The 16,047-nt window shown below is 52.5% G+C and overlaps 1 protein-coding gene across 4 annotated transcripts in view; it reads right to left on the minus strand.

The window, feature by feature from the left end:
- Window positions 1–6,965, minus strand: part of BICRA (BRD4 interacting chromatin remodeling complex associated protein) — a 76,639-nt gene extending 69,674 nt beyond the window's left edge. For 2 of the 4 annotated variants that reach the window (XM_030873766.3, XM_030873759.3), the window contains exons 1-2: window positions 6,783–6,965; window positions 5,911–6,119 (exon numbers count right to left, since the gene is read on the minus strand). The gene's annotated coding sequence lies outside the window, so the exon portion shown is untranslated. The remainder of the gene's footprint in view (window positions 1–5,910; window positions 6,120–6,782) is intronic. The other 2 variants (XM_060289382.2, XM_060289384.2) reach the window with 2 other exon arrangements.
- Window positions 6,966–16,047: the final 9,082 nt, after the last annotated feature.

The raw sequence follows: 16,047 nt of genomic DNA on the forward strand, positions 1-16,047 counted from the left end.
AACATTGACTGCCCGGGGTTTTAGGGGAAGGAGGCAAGGACGCAGGTATCTAATTCCACGGGAGATTTCTCTCCACCATCATCATCATCATCATCATCATCATCATCACCACCATCATTACCATCATCACCACCAACACCATCACAGCCACTGACATCTTCTGAGCACTCGTGATATGTCAGGCACTGTGTTAAGCACGGAACATCCATGAGCACACAGGTAGGTCTCCCATCACAGCCGTCCTTCCAGATGAGGAAAGCGAGACCCAGAGCAGGACAGCCCTGTCTGTCCCCAGGGCCATGCCGCCGCAGCAGCCTGCCCTGTGCCCTCCGCTGCTGTGCGGTTTAGAATGCCAACAATGTTCCCTATGTGCCTTTCAGGAAGACAATGGAGAGCTTTCAGAGTGGCGAAGTCAGCGTGGGGCCCACAGGAGAACAGTAATCATAGTGAAGATAACAGTAACATCAGATGCTCCTTCCTGAACGGCTACTGCACGCCCGGCTGGGGAGGGCAGGGCCTCCTTCGGCCCTCACAGCCCACCTGCCAGGGAGCCATCATGGGCCCATTTTACAGACAAGGAAATCGAGACCCAGAAAAGGATCACTTGCCCAAGGTCACGCTGCAGGGGAGTGGAAAAGCCAGCATTCCCTCCCCTGCCTGCCAGTAAGGGGGCTCACAGCCCAGAATTAAGGGGTTCCTGACCCCAGGAGACAGAACTGCCATAGAATGACAGATGACACCTCCACTGAATGACTCAGCTAGGCTACCCATGCACCTTGATGGGTATTATTTAATCCTCACGACAACCTTTCCAAAAGTAGGTACTGAGGTGAACCCATTTAACAGAGGGGACAACTGAGGCCCAGAGCCAGCAAGTCCCCTGCCTGCATCCATTCAGCCAGCAAGCGGCAGAGCCGGGATTCGAATCAACAGCGCCCCCACCCTTGACCTCTACACCAAGTGGCAAGCACAGGGTGCAGGCCACAGGCAGGAAGGAAGGGGCAAGGAGGTCACAAGAGGCAAAGACAATGGATGGATGGGTGGGATGACTTGAACAGGAGCGGAAACGATTTCCTTCAAGACATAGCTCCACAGGTGCCTCCTAAGAGTGACCGAATCGCAGGCTCTTGACCCAGCAACCCCGCCTCCAGGAGTTTATCCCGCTGGCATACCCACTTCCCAGTAAGACAAATGGATGCATGCCCTCTGGCTCCGCACGCTGAAGCTTTAGGAAACACCTCCATATCCGTGTTGAGTCAAGGAGGATTTGCCCACACTGAGGAATACAACGCAGCTGAGAAAAAGCCAAAGAGACTCCTCCATGTATTGCGCACATCTCCCACGGAGATGAAGTGGAAAAAGCAACGTGCAGAACGATGGGAAGAGGGTGCTACCATCTGTGCAACATAAATATTTTTTAAGACATACACATGTATATGAATGTGTGTGCACAGAACATCAGGATGGAGGCGGTGCTCTGGGGAGGCGAGTTGGGGGACCAGGGATGCCCCGGAGGGTAAAGGGGGAGACTTACTATGTTTGAGATTTTGACTTTGTCCCACGTGGATGTATCAGTCAGAAAAAAAGAGAAAGAGAGAAAGAAGCTGCTTCCCCCTTGGAGCCTTTGCAAACCACCCAGACAAAAGGCATCAAAGTCCCCCAGTGGCCTTGAAGACGACACTTCTCTCTAGCCTCCTCCCGGATTGGGTCCCAATATCACAACTGGGCCCCAGGGCCGTGGCACACAGTAGGCCCTCAGGAAGTTTAATCGGGAACAATTAAAGACAGACAGGCCCTCTCTCCAGCTTCTCCTGCCAACAGATCCCCCGCCACCATGAATACCTGCAAACTCAGGACACAAAACTAACTGTCGCCAAACCAGAAATGTCTTAGAAAACCTTCTCTTTTCCCGTTGGGGGACCTTGCATGCCACTGAGACACAAGGGCTTCAGTCAATGGGGATAAAACTCTATTGGTGGTACCCCAGGCAGGGGAGAAGTCTAGGGAAGGAAGGAGGAGGGAATCCTTGGGGACCAGTCAACCAAACATTTCCCATGGGTCTCTCGTGTGACACATCCTACACTGGGGAGCCAACTGAGACAGGCCCTCCACCCTCAGAGAACGGGGACAAACTTGGATATGACCCGGTGAAAAAGGGGGGCAAGTCATTCGGATTGGGGGGAGAACATTTTATATCATGGATGTAAAACAGGCAACTTGCTGTTTCCACTAAGAGTCAGGGAGCCTGGTGGGGGAAAGACCCCGAAGAGACAGAGGCAAGAGAACCATGCCCCCCCCACCTCTCCCCTGCAGGGCGGGAGAGGGAGAAAGGCAGCCCCTCACTGCTTTCCAGGCCCAGGCCGGCTAGAAAGGAATGCCATGTTTTCCTGTTTCCAATTAACTTCCCCCCACCAGCAGCCCTCTGCATTCTTGAGACCAGGAGTCAAGACAGCCACGGGGGAGAGCTGGGAGGGCGGGAGGGAACTCTGATGGTGGCTGGGCCTGGAGCTCAAAGGTGACCCCCCCCCAGGACCCCGGGGTACCCACACACACCCCAGGACCCTCCTGCCAGGCCCCCTGGGCTTGGGGCTGACCCCTGGACCCTTTCACAGACTCTCACAGGGGAGAGGGGGAAGACCCCACATCCCCAGGGAAGGTTGGGGAAGGCCCCTGAGGCCTCTGGGAAGGAAGCGGGCAAAAAAGGGGGGCGGGGCATAGGCCTGTCACTCTTGGGCCTCACACTTCCCCCCTTTTCCACCGCCACCCTGCCCCCCCAAAAATCAGTTCCAACTTTCAGGAAGCACTCACCCTAGAGACACCTACAGCTCCTCCCCTCCTGCCCCCGCCCCACAGGAATTATGATTACTTATGATGCCTGTCACCTCAGGAAGGTATTTGCAGGGTGTCCCTCAAAGTGTTAGCCCCTCTCCAATCACACCCCCGTCCCTGAAGTCTGGGCTGGAGTCCCCTCTCAGCCATGGAACAGGTTTCCGCTGGACTCGGTTTCCTCATCTGTAAAATGGCAAGATCGCCCCGTACTGCCCCCCTCACTGGGTAAGCTGGGCCCTCCCCAGCCCTTCCCCTTCCTCCCCCACCACCACAACCCACCGGCCAAATGTGTATTCGGCACCAGTAAGTGCTGAAGGAGTGGGGTCCCAGAGAGCTGGAGATGGAGAGCCACCAAAGTGGAACCCCTTACTGCCTGCCCTCACCCACCACCACAGGGAATTCCTCCAGGGTAGATGCCTTTTGCCATTCACCCTAAAATACCCAGCACCCAACTTTCCTCCCCACTCCTACAGGCCTGCCATATCCCCGTATGCTGAAGGAGAAATAAAAATAACACGTTTGGATAAAACTTTCAGTCACCGCAAGGTCAGTTAAGGAAGCTCTACTGATCCCCACCTGCAGATGAGGAAACTGAGGACCAGTGACTGAGGTTACAGAGTGGGACAGGGAGTCTGCCACCCAGGCTGAGAGGAGAACGGGCAGGGGAGTTCTCTGCCAGCTACATCACGGAGCCACGGAGGGTCACAGGGCAGAGCGACGACGAAGGTCCCCGGCAGCTCAGATTCCCTCCCAGCGGGGCCGAGTCCCAGCTCAGGTGGAACAGGAAGAGGATGACAGAGGGGCCACCAACCAAGTGCCCCCCAAACCCCAGCCAGCGAGGCCCGGGGCCCCCCCTTCTCCTGACTCCACACCTCCAATCCTCAGCTCCTGCAGGCAAACACTCTGCTCCAGCCACAGGTGAAAGCATCCTGCCCTCAGCCCAGCTTCCAGATGCTCCTTACCCCTTCCCCAAACGAGCACTCGGTGGGTGGGTGGGGGGGCGGGGTGAATTCGGCCGCTCCTTCCTGGTATTATCTACATTTGAGACTCAACTGAAGTCAAAGGGACAAATTGCCAAAGAGGGGTACAGGAGAACCTAAGAGTTTTGAGCTGAGTTGGAAAAACCTGAGACGGTTACAGACTGGGGCTGTGTGACCCCGGGCAAGTCACTTAGCTTCTCTGAGCCTCCATTAGCCTGTCTGCAAAATGGGAATCACATAACTGACCCAACTTCCTCCTCGGGTGGTGGCCACTGGGTAGCGCACCTAACAGTAGCCAATCCCTAATGCTCTCTGGGTAAGAGATGTTATTTCCGCCTTCCAGGAGTGGGGGAGCTCTGGAGGAGGGGGGTGTAGCTAAGCACACCCCTTAAGTCTCACTGGACGCTGGCACATGGGAAGGGGGTGGCTCCTCAGCTGTCCTCCTCCCCTGTTCTCCCACCACCCTAGCAGGTCGGCGTTGACTGAGGCCCCCATCCCCACCCCAGGTGAGGGGAGAGGTGTGAAAGCACAGAGCACTTCTCAGAAGTCTCAGGCCGTGAAGTCTGGGGGTGTTTCTAAAAACTGTTTCCCTGACAAGCGCCCCAGGAAAGGAGGTGTGAGGGAAAAGCAAACCTTCAATACATCCCCAGATCTATACTATCGGAGGGCTGTGTGACAAAAGGGTCTGCCTGTCCGGACAGAAGGCCGAGCACCGGCAGGAGCCCCGGTCCAGGTACACCAGAGGGCTGGGACCTGTCACCCTGGCCTCCTCCGGGGAGAGCTGACACAGCGGCCTCTGACCCCACCTCCCGGGAAGTTCAGCTGCTCAGAACCACAAAGCAAAACAAAGGGGTGCGGAGAGGAAGGAGCCGCCGTGCCTTCCAATCACCGCTGCCTCCCGAGCCCGCCCGCGGCTGCTCGCCCCGCTCGCCGCTGGCCGCGGACCAAGGCCTGGGCAGCCGGCGGTCCCTGGTCTCCCCGCGGCCGCCCGTGACAGGAGCCGGAGAAGCAGCCGAGGGGCAGCGAGGGATGGGAAAACCAGATGGCTCCATCCCTCCTCCCTCCTGCTCCATCCCTCCCTCCGGGTGCCCGCGGCCCGGCCGCCCTCCGCAGGGGCTAGGGGACGCCTCGGGCCCGGCTCGTCCGGGCTCACCACAGGGAAAGGGCTGCCTTTGTCTAAAGGTCACCACCCGAGCGCGGTGCCCGGGCTGGGCCTGGTGCCTCCCATTGCTAGGCCGAGGGGGTGGAGATGGGGGGCCGCCCCAAATCTCGGAGGTGACAGGGGTAAGGCTCACCTCCCTCCTCCCCCCACCCCCCGTAACGGCCCCCTCCGGGAACAACCAGCTAGCGGGGGCGGGGGTCAACTCCTTTCATTGCTGGGGGGTGGGGGACCAAGTCAACTCCTTTCATTGTTTCGGGGCGGTGGGGAGGAGGAGACCCAGTGGCTTCCTTCCGCATCCATCCCTCCCCAGCATGCCGGAGGCCCCGTTTCTCTCCGGCACCCCCGGAGGGATCTGAGGAGGGAGCGCAGGGGACGGGCGAGAGGGGGAGATGAAGGCTCGCCAGCTCCGGCCGGGAAACCACCATCCGCTGCCCCCATTGCCCTCTTCTTCCCCAAAAGGCAGGGAGCAGGGTGAGGGGAGGGGGGGCCCCCGGGCCGGGGGAGGGGGTCTCCCCACCCTTCCCCCCGTGGAACGTTAGGTCTCGTTTTTCCGCCGCTCCATTGTATCCCCGGCAGCCGGCGGGAGGGCCGGGGAGGCACCGGGCGCCGGGTTTGGGCAGGGGAGCCCAGGGTGGGTGGAGGGGGGGTCCCCGCAGAATCGGGGCGGCGGTGATGGAGAGACGCGGGGGGTGAGGGGGGGCTGCCGGGGGTGGTGGGCGCCGAACAGAAAAAGAGGCAGCGGGCGATGCGCCCCGGTTGGGGGGCTAAGTGTGTGAGTGTCGGGGGGGTGGGTTCGGCCCCGGCTCCGGCTCCCCCCACACACACCCTCGCCGCCAACCCCCACTCCCCCCTCGCTTTTGCGCCCTGTCACAGCCCCGACTCGCAGGTAGAGAGAGTTAAGAGATTTAAAGAGAAATTGCTACATTGTGAGAAACTCACCCTGATGTTTGAGCAGCCGTCGGCGCGGGGTCTCCGAGACGGCCCCGCACGGGCTGCAAAGGGAGGACCCAGAAGGGGCCGACCGGCCGGGCCGGTCAGCGCACTGCCTGATCGCATGGCGGCCGCCCGGCAGCCTCCGCCAGGCCCCTGCCGCCGCCCCGCGCCGCGGCCCGGGCACCCCGGACCCGCGCCCGCTCCGGGCGGGACCCCTCGGGTTTGCAAAAAAAAAAAAAAAAAAATTATTTTTTAATTACATGCAAAAGAAAAAAAAACCTTGCGGGTTTTGTGTTCCGCCCCCCCCTTTCCTCCTCCTCCTCCTCCTCCTCCTCCCTCCGCCCTCGCCGAGGGACGGGCTTGGGGGAGGCCCCGCCCCGCGACTCAGCAAACCAGCTTCGGCTCTGGGCGCCGAGCTGCGGGCCCGCGAACGAATGGGAGGCTGCGAACGCCCCGGGAGGGTGACCTCCGCACCGGCGCCGCCCCTTCCCCAGCCCTAGTCCCGGGGGTTCAGGGGCGCCCCTTCCCAGGCTACGGTGGAGTGCGCCGACTGCATCGAGCAATGCTCCGGATTAGGGGAAAAGGCTAAAGGGATTCGCCCTCCCGTATCCCGGGCGCCCAGCCCGTCTGGGGAGCGGGCGCGGTGCGCCCTGGGCGCGCCCCGACGCGGGGGATGGTCGCCGGGCGGGAGGACGCGACCAGGGGGAGCGCCGAAGGTTCGAAAAGGTAGCGGGAGTCGCGGCTGGAGGAGAGGGGGAGGCCCCGCAGGTGGAATCGCGAAGGAGCCGGGAGTCGGAGCCAAAAGGGTGGAAGGTGCGGGGGCGGGGGGGTGCTTTGGGGCTACTGGCCGGGACCCCGAACGCGGCTCGCTCACTCACCTCAATCGGTCTTTTGAGCTGCTACGCCCCAGGGAGGGCGCCGGGGACGTGGGTCCGACCTGTCTTAGAGCCTCCTCGAGGCCTCTCGGGCCGCGCAGATGGGACTCCCAGAAGCCCCGGGACGCCTCGGTGGTGTTGGGTCTGTTTCCGCCCCGCGGGGCCGTGTACGCCTTGCGGGCGTGACACTTCGGTTCGCGCGTTCGTTCAGGGAACGCTTGCTGAGCGCCTGCTGTGTGCCCTGCGCCTTGCTCGGGGCCCATCGAGCACCCAGACAGCTCGGAGCTACCCTGCCGGGGCGCACAGGCCAACGGGACTTATATTCTGGTCTCTTCTTACCTTCTGTTTCCCCGATGCCCTGGAAAAGCCATGTGTATACCGAAGCAGTTCAATAAATGTGTGTTGAATAAATGAGTGATTGAGACCTATGTGTTTTAAGCTTTAGAATTGATCCTGGCATCTTGGTGGCACTACGCGTATTATTTAAGACACCACGGAGGTTAAGCGCGCTGACTCAAACCAGCGAGCCTGTGCTTCACATCCTGCCGCTTCCTTTGCTGTGTGACCTTGGACAAATTACTTCACCTCTCCGTGCCTCCATTTCCAAGAGGAAATAATTAATAGGCCTCATTTCATAAGGTCATTAGGAGAAAATGTTCTCATGGGGAGCAGCATCTGACAGGAAGTGCCAGATAAGTGCTGTTATTATTTACTATTATAGTAAAAGAAAACTTTATCAATTCCAGAAGTGAACACGTGTTGCCGCAAACATGAGACAGTGGTCAGTCTATAACTCATATAGTTATAGTAATCCATGGCCCACTGAGGTATGTGACCTTCCAGGAACCGCAACATAGGAGGACATTATTTTTGTGCAGGTTGCCCTTCCATTTGCTAAGATTGAGCCACTGGGCTACACCTTCAGTATTCATTTACCTGGGTGCCATTTTTCCAGTCTTCACCAAGAAGAGATCTCCAGGAACTCCCATCTAGAGACCTTTAGTTATTCCCACCTTGCAGTGTAGCAAACTAAATTGGCTCAGAGAGGGGAAGCGTTTTGCCCAAGGTCACACAACCGGGAAGTGGGACCTGATCTGAGCTGGGTGGCACTGGTGTCTCTTGTTATAGCTGCCAACCCTGGGGGGCTCGGAACTAGGGAACTGACTGGGGTTCAAAGGTAGCAGACCTGAGGCATTGTGGGGGGTGACTGTCCAAGTTTATTCATTCATACAGGAAGTATTGTTTATGGGTATCTAGTGTGTGCCAGGAATATAGCAGTGACCAAGAACACCCTGGTTCCTGCCCCATCGCTACCCCCTAGCCCCATTCTGCAGCTCACAGTCTATTAGGGGACACAGACAATGAGCAAGTAAGCAAATAAGTCACTTAGCCTCAGTTTCCCCTGCCCTCTGTAGCAGGTTCCAGGCTTCTTAGGTGCATTATGGTATCTACCACTCCCCCAACACACACCCCAGAACAGTGCCTGGCACTTAGTAAGTGCTCAAGAAAGATCTGCTGAGCAATGAGATAATACCCACCCTTCCACAGGCATACCTGACCTCTTAGGAAGATGGTCTTGAGGCCAGGCGGCCTGGAATGGGCATGGGTGTGAAAGAAGCCCCCAATCTAGCCATCGCTGGCAAAGCCCTGGGAGGTCAAATGTCCAAGGCCAGAGGAGGGGTCTATATGCACCCAAATGGGAAGAGACCTGCTATTCTTTAGGGGGTGACACACCCCTGCCCTTTGAAAATCAGATGCAAGTTGTAAGTTCCAGGTTCAGAATCGGGTTGGTAGTGAGACCCAGATAGGTTCAGCAACTTGCCCCAGGGATACCCAGCCAGGGGAGGGACTAATCCCAGATGTTCTGTTATGAGTCACCAGATGAACCTGGGGCAAGTCACTTCTCCAGCCCCTCCATTTTCTCATCTGTAAAATGGGACTGTATAGTCAGACACCAAAATCCATCGCCCCCCAACATTTTATTCTGAACATTTTCAAATATGGAAAAGTGGAAGAAATAGGATAAATACCCACCACCTAGATTCAACCATCAGCATCCTACTCTACTAGCTTAATCACACATCTGTGTATCTATCCATCAAATCCATCTCAGTTTTTGATGCATTGCAGACATCTGTTTATCTCCCCCGAACACATCATTAAGCTGGTAATCCTAACTAACTCCTCGCTTTGATAAACACTCTGACAACTGTTAATACCAACCCCCTGGGCCAGGCCCTGACTCTCATTTAAACCTCAATTCTAACTTTTTTGTGTGGAGAAACCAGTTCAGAGAGGGTAAGAAACCGGATCAATGTCACACAGCCGGGGAGTCAAACCCAGCTCTGTTTGTCCCCAGAGTCCAGACGTTATGAAGGCTATGGAAAGGATGAAATGGGACGAGGCACATAGAAACTCTTATGGGACAGGGACAGAGCAGCATCCAGATGTGAGAAATTAGGACGGGAGAAGATGCACCCACCTTTTCTCATCTACCAAATACACTACACCTCTGTGCTCAGCTGCGCTCTGGACACAGGGTCCTTGCCTGCCAATATGGAACTTAATCCCATATAGGTCATGATATTTCCTCTCTCCTAACATAGGTCTGGGCAGGAGACAGACACCTCACAAATATTTGCTGAATGAGCTTGGATTTCTGGGCCCCTCATCTCAACGTTTCATGGACTGTTTTAATTATAACCGTGCAGCTGAAAAGGAACAGCAGGAAACCCATTTGCTGTGGAAAGTCCAGGACACTGGAGAATTAACCTGCCCTCTCCCAGGGGCTGTGATGCCTTGTTCCACTTTTAGCCCACCGGCTCCAACTCCCCCTGGTCCTCCCAACCCTCCAGCCCAGAAACCTCCCTTCTCCCACCCCCAGTACAAGCGCATTTTCTATCCCGTCAAATTTCTAGTCCCCTCAAATTTCTAGTCCTTCCCCACCCCACACTCAGCTCTCCCAACCAGATCCTAATGCCCTTTATCTCTGAGTCCTACACCTCCTACCCGTCCAACAGCCCAGTTCCTACCCTGAGGGAGCCTGACCAGAGTCTGGCCTGATTCCCGTTTCTCTACAGAGGCGTGGTTTTCCTTTTTCCTTCTTTCTTTCTTTCTTTTTTTTTTTTTTAAACAAGTTGTTTGTGCCTCTGAAAGTCAAAGGAACGGCCATCGCGGCTCCTCCCTCGCACCCGCAACTGCAAAGTCTAAAACTTGGCCAACCCAAGTTCTGTTTCTTGATCTGGCAAGATGTTTCCGAGGGTGTTTTTCGTTTTCAGTTGAGCAGCACGCTTAGGATCCGTGCACTTTTCTGGAGGCATGTAACACTTCAATAACAAGAAGGAACAAAGCAAGAAAAAACCTTGCCCAGAACACCCCTGCGGTCCCTCCACTTCTCGTTCAATCCGACTTCAGGGGAAAGTTTTCATCAAAGACCTCTCCAGGATCCGAATTCTAGCCGCCAGGAGGGGAAAAATAGGAGGACTAGGAGGGAACTGACTCCGGAGCGACCTGCGCCCTCTGACCGCGCCCTTTAAATATGGCTCGTACAGCGGGACAGTGCTACCCCAGCACGCAGCTACGCTGGCTCGCCTGGAGCGCCAAGACCGCGAGCGGCGGCAAATCAGGCAGCTACAAGCCCACCCCGACCTTGGGTCCTCAGAGCGGCAAGTGCGGGGGGCGGGGCCTAGTCGCCCATTGGCCCAAGATGGGGGGCGGGGCCGCATCTCCGTCCCGCCCCCATCCCCCGCCTAGTTAAATAGGCTTCGCGCCGGCCCGGAGAATTATTCATCGTGGGGCGGGGCCTGGGTTTGTTTACACGCTGCCATTGGCTGGATTTGAATCGGCCCGACTGCGGGCCGGCCGCGGGGCGGGGCGCCAGAGGGCCCCGGCCTGCGCCTGACAGCTTCAGCTAGGCAGCCCACATAAGACGAGCCGCCAAAGCACTGGAACCCTGGAGATGGGGATACTCTAAGTGGAGGCTGGCAGCGGGGGCGGGCAGGTTGAGGCTTCTGCAGGTTTCTTGATAAATGCTAACCAAGGGAGTAGGGAACATTGTTTTTGTTTTCATAAAAAGTAGTAAGGATAAACAAACCCGCAAACAACCTAGCTGTCCATGGATAGGGGACTCATTAAATAAGCTGTGGTCTGGCCCACAGGGGGACATGAAATAACCGTAAAATGAGGACGTAATACATGAACCGACGCGGAATAAGCTATGAATTCAGTTAAGGGGAAAAGGCAATGAAGGAAGAAGAGTGTATAATAATTTAAGGGGGAGGTGAGAAAATATAAGCTTCTGCTTGTTAAATGCACAGAATATCTTCCAAAGCAGAAACTGGTAACTGCAGCGTCTGTGGGGAGGGAGACCGGGGTGCGTGGAGGGTAGATCTATTTGGACCTTTGTAAAGTTAGAAACTTGTAAACAAATATTAAGTTCTGAGAACTCTCCCTTTTCATCCACGTACCTCGAAGCAATGGCCCCTAGGAAACTTCTTGACTTGGCTATAGAGGCCATGGACCCCCGACCTGCGACCCCTACAACCCACAGTGGTATTTGGGGAATTGAGCTGCTTCATGTACTCAGGACCAACAGAAATCCAAATTCAATGAAGAGTGGCTTTATTTAATAGTAATCACTGCAGGATTTAACATCCCAACGGAGAGGGAGGGGCCGCTTCCTGAGAGATGCTAAGTGGGGGATGAGAAGGAGAAACCAGCCAGGCCCTGTTAGGAGAGAGAAGAGAAAGTCAAAACTAGGAGAGGCCCCTTTAAGAAGGGAAGCCTGCCTCCTCCGGAAAACGACGCTGGCGGAATTGACCTGCAGAAGGGAGAGTTGTCCGGGTTTTGACTTTTATTATTACTCTCTGTTCCGGGAGATCTGGAGCAGAAAATGAGAACGACTTCCTGCAGCTGAGATTTGACCTGTTATGGATCTTACTTGTCAAGACTTCCTCCGTATAAGTTCGCTACAGGGTTTATGAAACATTGTTTAGATGGCTGGGAAAGTCACCCAGGCCTGGAGTGAAAACTTGACCGGCTACGACATGATGTAGTTCTAAGTTAACGCCTACCAGAGCTGGCGCTGCCGGCTCAGGTACATAGATAAACTCGGTGAATGCCCCTAAAGATCCTAGCAGGTTCTAACAGCATCGCGTTTTACGCATGTGGAAACTGAGTCACAGAGAGTTATACAATTGCCCACATCAGGCGTCACAGGGATTCGGACTCAGGCAGCCCTTCTCCAAAGTTCATACATTTAACCACCATATTACACTTGCCCCTAAAAACGTTTTTGTCTTTTGATGCATTGTTTTAGAAGCTATAAGAAGCTTAATGCAGATTTTGTTTTCAATCTTTGAATTTTATTTATTTTTTTATACAGCAGGTTCTTATTAGTTATCTGTTTTATACATATTAGTGTATATATGTCAATCCCAATCTCCCAATTCATAACCGCCCCCGCCCCGAGCCTCTTTCCCCACTCGGTGTCCATACGTTTGTTCTCTACATCTGTGTCTCTATTTCTTAATGCAGATTCTTAATGAAGGTGAACTATTTTGTATGCTTTCTGTCGTAGAGGAGTTTTGTGGGTTTTTTTTTTTTTACTTTTTTAAATTGAAGTATAGTTGATTTGCAATGTCATGTTAGTTTCAGGTGTACAGCAAAGTGATTCAGTCCATATATATATATTATATATATATATTCTTTTTCAGATTCTTTTCCCTTGTAGGTTATTACAAAATATTGAGTATAGTTCCCTGTGCTATACAGTAGGTCCTTGTTGGTTATCTATTTTATATATAGTAGGTGTATATGTTAATCCCAGACTCCTAATTTATCCCTACCCTCCTCCCCTTTCTCCTTTGGTAACCATAAGTTTGTTTTCTATGTCCGTGAATCTCTTTCTGTTTTGTAAATAAGTTCATTTGTATTTCTTTTTTTCTTTTTAGATTCCACATATAAGCGATATCATATGATATTCGTCTTTGTCTGACTTACTTCACTTAGTATAATAATCTCCAGGTCCATCCATGTTGCTGCAAATGGCATTATTTCATTCTTTTTTATGGCTGAGTAATATTCTTGTGGGTTTCTTTTTTTTAAATAAAATAATTTCTGATGGTTTTTCCTAAAATTCTGTATCAGGGCAAGCTTTTAAATCTTATTTTATTTTTTCACCCTCCAGCTTTTTAAATTTTTTAAGTACCTTTCACGAGGAAATGTTCTGCCCTCAGCCCTCCGACTCCTCTCACCATTAAATACTTCCCTGATCATTACTGTGTAATCTTCAGGCACAGTTCTAAGCTCATTGAATTGTTACAACAACCAAGAAGTCGAAATAGTTAGCGGTCTCATTTCACAGATGAAAAAACCGAGGCACAGAGAAGTTAAATAACTGGCCCAAGGTCCCACATCTCTCTCCAGAAAAAGAAGAGGAAGACCAAGAATGGGTAGGTCATGGTGGGAGAGAGAGGAAGGCGTCCAGAGTTGCTGAGAGACAGGAAGAAATGGGAATTAAGATAAACCAGTGGATAAACAACAAGGTCCTACTGTATAGCCGAAGGAACTATATTCAATATTCTGTAATAAACCATAATGGAAACAAATATGAAGAAGAGTGTATATATATATATATATATAAAACTGAATCACTTTATCACTTTGCTGTACAGCAGAAATTAATACAACGTTGTAAATCAACTATTCTTCAATAAAATAAATTTTTAAAAAAATTTTTAAAAAGGGAAGCCAGTGGACTGGTGAATATGGGGAAAATGGCTTTAGCAAGGTGGTAGGAGCTGAGGTCAGTTTGCAAAAGGTAGTGAGAAAATGACCAAGAAGCACATAAAAAGATGTTCAAGGTTATTAGTCATTAGCGAAATGCAAGTCAAAACCATGAGAGGCCACTTCGCCCTTGCTAAAATGGCCATAATCCAAAAAAGGGACAATACCAAGTGTTAGGAAGGATGTGGGGAAATCAGAATCCTCACACACTGCTGGTGGGTAAAGGGGCCACCAATATGGACAACAGTTCGCTGTTTCCTCCATAAGTTGCACCTGGAATTACTACATGGCCACACCTATGTGTATACCCAGAATAGTTGAAAACAGGTGTTCAAACAATAACGTGTACATGAATGTTCCCAGCAGCATTATTCACAATAGCCAGAGGGTGGAAACAGCCCAAATGTCCACCAGCAGATGAATGAATCAACCAAATGTGGTCTATCCACACAGTGGAATATTATTCAGCCACAAAAAGGAACGGATCCATGCTATGACATGGAACCTTGAAAACATGATGCTAAGTGTAAGAAGCTAGACCCAAAAGGCGACATATTGGGCGAGTCCATTATACGAACTGTTCAGAAGAGGCAAATCCACAGAGACAGAAAGCAGAGGTGGCCAGGGCCTGGGGGGAGGGGGGAATGGCTAGTGACTGCTATATGGGCATAGGGTTTCCTTTGGGGGTGATGGGAAATTTCGAGAATTAGATAGTGGTGATGGTGGTACAACACTGTGAATGTACTTAATGCCACTGAATTGTACATTTTAAATGGTGACAACAGTCAATTTCATGACACAAAAATTGTTTTTTAATTTTAAATGGTGAGAAAGCAGTGGTGTTAAGCACACGATTTTAAAAATAATACACATGGCAGTGTATATGAGGAGAGGATCCAAAAACAGCTAGGGAGGGGCTGGTGGAGGAAAAGAATGGAGCGAGATCTAGGGAGATGGCAGTGGAGAGAGGTCCAGTCAACGCATCTGCTCTGGAGTGGTTCCTGAGAGCCTAGGGCAGAACTTGTGGAGATCTCACAAGTCTCTGGAGGATACAGACCCACCCCCAGGGTAGACAGGGCTGGGATGGGGGCAGTGGGGGGTTGTGGAAGCCCAGAGCAGGCACCTGACCCAGCCTGCAGTTCAGGAAGGCTTCCTGGAGGAGGAGAAGGGTAAAGAGGAGTCTGATAGGAAAGGTCAGACGGGGAGGAATGTGGATTTTCCGGGTCCAAAGTAGAAAGGGAGCCTGGAATTTCTAAAGCACAGATCAACCTTGACACTCCCCTGATTGAAGCCCTCCTAAGGCTCCCTAGTGCCCTTGGGGGTAGTCCACAGTCCAGAACAGCTTGGCCTCAGTTTATTCAGCACACCCTCTCTGAGCACCTGCTCCGTGCCCCACCCTGCATGGGCAGTGCTGGGGACACAGTGGGGAAGAGCCAGGCCCAGCCCTGCCTTCATGGGACTCACACCCTAGTGCGGGAGACAGACATAAAACAAATCATTTTGCAGTGTGACAGATATTAGCCTGACGGCTGCTATGGGAGGTCAGGTGGAGTTAACTCAGCCCCCCGGGGTTTCTCCACTTCTAGTATTCCTAAAAGTCTATTTCGCAACTCTTGCCGAGTACTGCCTCTATTGTCTGTACCTTGAAAATGTGTTCTCTCATAAACAACAAGGTCCTCCTGTATAGCACAGGGAACTATATTCAGTATCCTGTGATAAACCATAATGGAAAAGAATATGAAAAAATATATATGTATCACCAAATCACTTCGCTGTACAGTAGAAATCAACACAACATTGTAAATCAACTATACTTCAATAAAATAAAATAAAATTTGTTCTTTCAACCAACTTTTTTTCTTCCTTTGATGGGTCCCCCTGGGGCTACCTTAGGCTGATCCCAAGGGACAATAGTCATGAAATCACAGGTGTGAAGGGCCAGTTCCTTTTTTCCCCAATGCACTTTAAAATAAATGCATAACAATTAAAACGTCACCTGGAAATCATCCCAAATGCTACTTTGGGAACCCGGTGACTCAGACTCTGGGGATTAAGGGACACCTTCCTGAAGGAAGTCAATTGTAAGCTAAAACTTGCAAGATAAATCGAGTTAGTCAGACAAGCGTGGAGGGGAAGGGCAGGTGCAAAGCCCCAGAGGTGGCAGCGGCAGGGAGGGAAGGCAGGTTGGGCTGCTGGAGCCTTGAGAGCTTGGCTGAAAGAGGCTCAGGGACTGGGTGACCTTACACCAGGGATTTGGGGTTTGATCCCAAAAGCCATACACAGTCATTGGAGGCTTTGTTGTCACTGTCGTGATTACTTTTAATTGCTATGCAATCCACAGACCATAAAACTTACTCGTGTAAAGTGGACCATTCCACGGTTTATTGTATATTCACAAGGCTGTGCAACCATCACCACTATCTAGTTCCAGAACATTTTCATTACCCCAACAAGAAGCCCTGTACCATTAGCAGTCCTTCCT

This window comes from Globicephala melas, chromosome 19, assembly GCF_963455315.2.
Source record: "Globicephala melas chromosome 19, mGloMel1.2, whole genome shotgun sequence".
Taxonomy (NCBI): Eukaryota; Metazoa; Chordata; class Mammalia; order Artiodactyla; family Delphinidae; genus Globicephala; species Globicephala melas.